Genomic DNA, 7,319 nt, shown 5'->3' with positions numbered 1-7,319 from the left:
GCTGGATAATAACATATTAATATGTTAAAATACAGTACATGGTTGTCTTCTTCAGGAGATTGTCTGTTTTTCTTTTTTTAAAGGCCAGCTCAGTAAGGAGCAGTTTCCTACACACTGTTCATTTTTTAAAAATTTTAATAGAGAAGGATCCATGCAGTAGCAGTCAGCTCCAAATTTCATCAAGATCCTCCATCTCGGTATTTGAACCATCACCACAGCTAACTTGATGTCCACAGAAAAATAATAGGAAACTCATCTCATTTTAACAGACATAGATAGGCCTCTCAATCTCCTGGACATAAAAGACTTCTCACAAATAATTGGTAGTGAATAATTGATGCAATTAAAACATCCACTTTTCCTATCCATGGGAGCAGATCATTCATTCTGATTGCTTCAGCACTTTCCGGGGGATCTCTGATCAGCTTTGTAAAGCACACTGTACATTTCCATTTTCTGCTTCAGATAAGTTTTATCATTGGGCAATGGGCTTAAGGAATTAATTTAGCCCATGAGTCTGTCAGGCTTAGAATTCAGGCTTGTAAGAAATGGAATTTTTTTAATGTCAAAGCCTTCTCTTTAAGGGCCACATAAGCCTGCCATAGGAACTCTCCTTTGAAAAATGAGTGCACTATAGAAGGCAGTGCTTGGATGCAGAGCTGTCAAAGCCCATCATGGGTGCAACTGCACCATTTGTCTGTTCTTGGTCCTGTTTAATGGTCATGTCTGAGACTTTTAGGCCCAGCCACTAAATAAACAGACATCTGCATGTGTTTCTATGAAGTATTATTACAGTAAAGGGACTTCATTGAAAGAGAGGGAAATTAGTGATTGAATAGCTTAAATTGCTGCATACTTCATTTAAGAGTTGTGTTAACGGTACCTCTGGATCTCAAGTCTGCTAACATTCTTGTAAAATGCAATATTACATCTGTATAAAATCATCACAATGCATAACATCAGCTTTGAAAAATCTAATCTGGCTTCCAAAAATCATCTTCATATGATTTATTCGAGTCCCCAGTGCAATTTTTCAGTGTGGACAATTTCACAGTCTTAAAATTCACTTACTGAGAGCAAGCATCAAAAGCAGACTTTAGCCAATCGTAAGTGTATGGGAAAAGAACTGAGATCAGTGGCCAAAGTTTATTTCTATTTCAGCCCATCCTCATGGAAGTATTTTCATATCTTCATTTCTACAGAAAATTGTGCATGGGCCAATATGAAGACCAATTATAGCTTGTGTATGTCAGAGCTGTTTCCTTCTTGTCAGCACAGAATCTATATGTCCTGTAGCTGCACATTAAGCAATGTAGCCAGTGTCCGTCCTACATAGCTCATCCTCTCCCTGCCGCTCTCCCAGAGGAGCAATTAGATGTGTAGCATTATGGTGTGGTGGGATTTTGTAATTGATACAAAGGGCTTCCAGAAAAAGCAATCAAAGTTCACAGGTTAAATCGGTCCTTGGATCTCTGCAACAGATGTGAGCTAATTAAAATTAACGTTAAATGAAATTACCTTTAAATGAACTACATTATATTTGAGAATCGACTCAAATTAAATGACTCCCCATTTCCTTCCCTTTATGTTTTCTATTGGTAATGCTGCCACTTAAAGGTCACGCTATTTTTTGAAGCCCTTTTCATGAGGTTCATTGTTTTGCCAGTGCTCTTCAAATCCCGGTGTCTGGATGCGTAGCAGTCTCTGCTTGGATGGTTGAACCTCCTTGCCCACAGACACAACTCCTCGTGCAAACAAGCATTTGAAAATACAAATCAGAAAATTAGATGCGTTTGCCTCATGTCACTCAAAGAAATGGCCATTTCATGCACAAATTAGAGGTTTTGAAAAGGTGAACACATGGAGCAACACAGAGGGACACGTGCTGAAAATGCCACCTGCAGAACTTTCACCCGCAGTGCCCAGGCTGGTGGGGACAGATTTTGGGACATTTGCTCCCGGCTGAAATATATTGTAGTGGCTGCAGTGGGCTGCAGAGCCATTCGTTAGTTAAACATGGAGTACTTAAATCACAATGCACCATAGTCAGGCTTCTATGCTGGCCTGCGGGGCTCACACAGCTTTTTGTAGCTTTGCAAGGAATTTTCTGGGTTTCTCTTTGAATACACAAAAGCAGTGTTATCGTGCTGCACTGTGTCAGCTAGAGCTACGTCCCTCAGAGTGCAGCTTTTTCCAAGGAGGATATGGCTGATAACACTTTTTTAAGTGCCAGCTTAAGCTTGTGTTAGCCTTTATTTCACAAGCCTGCACTTGTTTGCTAATAGCAGCCTAGGAAGATTTTTACCCAACATGCCTGGGCAGGGGTGATGTTTGTATGATTTTGACCACAGTACAAGCTGCCTCATGCACCTCCATCCCACGGCATGTGGCTGAATGTTTCCCAGCTGGACTCAGCAGTAGCACAACAGTAGGATCTCACCCCTGCCAAGCCAGGCTCTTCAATTGTGCCAGGCCAACGTGCCAGTCTCTTACCAGTATGGGAATCCCCCTACCCCATCCTCAGCTTAATTTCCCAGGACGTGACTGGTCCCTTCGCATCCGTTTCCTTTCTATTCTGTGCTTCTCTCCCTTAAGAGCAGGCAATTTGATTCCTTTGTTTCCTGTCTGTAAATGATGCTGAATGTTAGTAAAGCAAGGCTTTACAGCAAAATCACTGTTTGGCACAACAGGAGTAAAAAGCATTTTTTATCTTGCTGGCCAGAGTTCACAGCTCAGCAGCACGAGCTTTAAGCTCTTTCCTGGACTTGGGCTAGAGGGTTCAGTTAATGCTACAAATGCCATGTTGATACATTCCAGTTCCTCACAACTGATTGAACTTGGAGTAAATATTTTACAGAAGACACTTGAACATAACTGTAAGCGAGTTCTTAACTTGTAGTCTAGGAGAGTACGTGGAAAAGTCAGGACAGAGGTTCTTAAAGGCTAGCTGTAATGAGATATGCTTTAATCCTACGCTTATGTCAAAATAAATCATGTGTTCCTGAATTTTTCCTGGTTTCTTATCTGTCTTATTTAGCTTGTTTTGCTAAAGCAGATTAATACTTCTGGTTATATCTGTATGAGGACAGAGCCACAACCTATAGGTTTGCCAGACTTTCCTCGCTCAGGAACACTTTCCAGTGGGTGCAGTTTGGGCTGAGAGCCCGTCTCTGACTCTTGAACTCCCACGTACCAAGGAGGCATCAGTGCCAGTAATGCCTCGGGTGTGCAACAGGGCTTCCCAGACAGGAATCCAAAATTCGGTTGTAACTTGAATCAGACAAACCTAGATTCCTAGGGGCAATTTGTATCTGTCACATATTGCTACCTATAGTGGCTGTGCAAACATGTTAACACACTTGCAGAGATTAAATGCCAGAATTTCTGTGTATGTATAGCATGTATAACATCTAAGCATGTACAGATTTCTTTTATTTTGAGGTTGAATGTACTCTTCAATCAAACATAAACCAACAGGGATGTCTTATTGGGAGAATCATTATGGAAGCACGCACAGGATGCCGGAGACACAGTAAAACAGCCCTCTAAGCATTTCAAGTCTTCTGGAGCTTGCTGTACACTGTAATTTAGCATTTCTGGTGTAAGCTGCCCAGTCAGACTGACATTTAATTTTGGTGGTTTGGAATTGGGGAGCCACTGCAGAGCTGGGAATAGCTGGCTGCCACCGAGTCTGGTCCAGGCCGCTTCAGCAGCCAATTGCTGCTGTTGGCAGAGGAGGAAGGCTGGGACGTCCCTTCTCCCCAGCTGCCGGACTAGGCAGCACACATCCACCGGCCACAGATCTCCACAGCATTGCCAGGTAAAGTCCCTGGGGAAACAGGGTGCCTGGCATTAACAGTGCCTTTTGAACCGATGGATAGTTAAGCCTATCCTAGGTGATTATTACTGCACAGGTGGTAATTACTAGTAGTAAGTAATTATTAAATTAGGTTTGAAAACCTTGTTGTGCCAGCTCCTGAACCAATATACCTGAGGAAAAACATCCCTGCCCCGAGTTCTTACAGCCTTGTTGAGTGACTGCTCCCAGGGTGTGGCCAGTATGTTTCAAGCTTTATGGTTCAGGGGAAATGTTGTAATAACCACTTGCAAATTGCATGTGTCCCTCAGTCGCTGGGTACCATGACTCATGAAGGTAAGCTAGCAGAAGCGAAGTTTGCAAAAAAGTCTTGCAAACAGATTTTGGGAGAGCATCCCACCTTATAATAGACATACAACAATCCTGAGGCTCCAAAAACAACCTGACATGAACAATTTCATCTCAGCTCTGGGCTGCTGCTTGCTCCTTGCAACCAGCAGACTGCTGAGCTGGCCTCCATTACCTATCCCTGGAGAGGAATAAGCACGTCCAATGTTTTGCAAGAAAGTGTGTAAAGCATTAAATAACTGCAAAATGTATCAATGTAGGTGATGACATATAGATGAAAAGCATCCTTTCACTGCATTCAGCCTGATTGGAATTGTTTCTGTGCAGTTGCAGGGTGGATTAAGGACAGAGTTTGGATTACACAGCATCATGGTCCCAGGGGACTACTTGCTCAAAGTTATCTTTGTGTAATCTTTGCCATGTACAGTGTAAAACAAGATAAGGATTTCAATTCTGTCTGGAGATGTTTTCTCATTACAGAAATCACCACTATAATTTTTAAGTAGAAAAATTTCTTATAATTAATTACTATTATTATAACTACTTATAATTTTTAAGTAGAAAAATTATCCTCCCACCACTGGGACTGACAGCAGCCTTTTCTCAGGCTATCATTAAAGACCATTGACAGGCTCAGAGGGGCTAAAACGTTGTGCATGATGGCTTAGTGTGGCACATGTAAGGGATCAGAAAGTCAGCCTGAGTGGAATACACCCAGTTAGGATTCATTTTGGAGGGCTGGAGTGGTCTGCACTCTACTTAGGCTCCTGCACTGCTGGCCCTTGGCAGAGCGGCTGGCCCTTTCTTTTTGGGGTCAGGATCTCCTCTTCTGAGTCCTGCATTTCAAGTGAAGATCATAAAAAGGCAAATCCTCTTGAGGCGTGTGTTTGTTGGCCAGCTGTGAAAATTCACCTGAGCAGAAGCAAACCAGACCCATGGGGTACCAGTATGAATCCTGGAAAGACGTCGCTGTGAGGTTATTTTGCAGGCCTGCTTGTTCAGTAAATCCATTTACCCTCTGCTCTGATGTAACACTCATGTCCGGCTTGTTCCCTTAAAGCTTTGCCTTAGTTTATGAAATCTGTTATGTTATTTTGCCTGGGATCATCTGTCCATTTAAACATCAACATCATTATCGTCAAAGTAACGGGATTTAAAAGGTATTGCCCCGGGGATGCCAAATTAGATCAGGGTCACCACCGTGCCAGGCACTGTACATGTGCAGAGATAGTTGCCTGGCTGGCAGGATTTCAGACTCTTTTTCTCTTAACCTTTTCCTATCAAACCTTCAGATGCTTGTGAAGACTGATGATGGCTGTGGTAGGTACTGTCAACATCTGGCTGACCACAGGGAAAGGAAAAATCATATGCAGCTGTGAGGAGGTGGAAACTCCCTCGCAGCCATGAACAGCTCATCACACATTACTTAAAAAATTCGACCTCATCCCAACCAGAGCTACAGCCAGGAAGAACAAGCAAGCATGTTTCAAGGGCACAGCTAAAGAGCATATCTAAAGCACTACCAAGAGTCCTGTCTGCTGGGATGAGCAGACGGTCCCAGAGTGAAGCGCTTAAGCTGTGACAGCACCATGCGACAGCTTCAGCAGCAGTGCCTGAAATTCAATCCATTACAATGCCAGTGCTCCATGTAAAATGTCAATAGGAAATTCACTTGGCCAGGGGAAGTGTCCTCAGTCACACCAACCACAGAGCACTTTTCACCTCTAAGCAAATGCCTTTTTTTACTCCTATGTTGCTCTCCTTCACGCTAGCAAACACATTAATGCACCAAGGCCATTTTACACAGTATTATGGGACACTATTATTCCTGAATTGGCAAGAGGAGGCATTGAGGACATTTGCAGACATAATTTCTGCAGCATCCACAGACTGGGCTATTATCTGTTACTGGTGATAGGGCTGGTAGAAACAAGTTGGCCAGCTTCCTTCACCTCATACTGTGATGATCATTCTCTGGTATAAAGGCATACCCACTGCAGCGTACAAAAGCCAATGTACAAAATCTCTCCCACTTCCTCTGAGCCCTCTCTGTGCTAAGAGTTTTCCAAAGGCCACATATTCACCACTGACATTGAACACTCTTTTGCTGCTATTAATCCTTATAGGGTAAAGGTGGAGGAAATCCTCACTGATCACACACAGCTGTGAAGCTAAATCCCTGCAGAGAGGAGCCAGGAGAAGAAGCCATGATAGTCTGTCTCCTGCAGAGACTGTAGGAGAGTGCTAGACAAAAGAAATTGTTCTACCTCAAAATGGCCCCCAAAGGATGCCCCATGTCAAGGTGCTTCATGGCAAGTGAGTAAGTGGCCCTAAAGAGCCATTTGTTTCCTCCCTTCAAAAAAGTTGCACTGAGCAGAAAGCTCAGAGAAGGAACATGTGTCAGATGTTAACAGCAATTATCATTTTTCTAGTTAACAGCGCTCACTGGTCTTAAGCCAGACTTTTAGACAGTGTGAGCTAGTCTTTTCTAATATCTGATAATATTAGTACCTTGTCTTAAATCCCAGGTTGTGATAATGTAAAATAATTTATGACTCATGTCTATTCTGTTACTTCTAATTAATTTTGGGATTCATGAACATAGTTTTTCTATGTTCTTAGAGAAACTGAGGTGCTTTTGCTGCTGTGTGGTGTTAGCTGAGAAGCCAGGATCATCTTAGGTTATTCACATCTCTGAGTCAAAACTGCCCTGCCACCAGTAACTTACGTAGATGTAGGAATGAAGGAATATTGGGAAATTCAGGCTCCTTCAAAGTCCTTGGCTATTGTGTTTCACACACAGGGCTGTGTCCAGCCCTCCTCACCTCAGTGTCCCAGCTCTGACACCTAAAGCCAAGGCAACGATCAGTTGCTCAGACCATCTGCTCTCAAACTGCCAGGCCAAGACTACCTATGGTGTTTATAGCAAAAAGTTGTTATCCTGATAAGATTAAAACCTGCAATAGAAGGTCTCCATACTTATCCATAGCTTCTCTCCTAGAGTGTGCAGTTGCATGTGAACTGCTGTAGGGCAGGGCACCAATTCCCTGGGCCCCACACGTTTGCTTAGCTACAAATTCACAGAAAAGGCTACCCCAGCCAGCACTGCTTTTCAAACTGTAAACTCCAGTTATTCAGGGCAAAGGTTGCTTAA

The sequence above is a fragment of the Mesitornis unicolor genome, unplaced genomic scaffold (genome assembly GCF_000695765.1).
Source record: "Mesitornis unicolor isolate BGI_N332 unplaced genomic scaffold, ASM69576v1 scaffold20362, whole genome shotgun sequence".
Lineage (NCBI taxonomy): Eukaryota > Metazoa > Chordata > Aves > Mesitornithiformes > Mesitornithidae > Mesitornis > Mesitornis unicolor.
Note: the sequence above shows the minus strand (reverse complement) of the source record.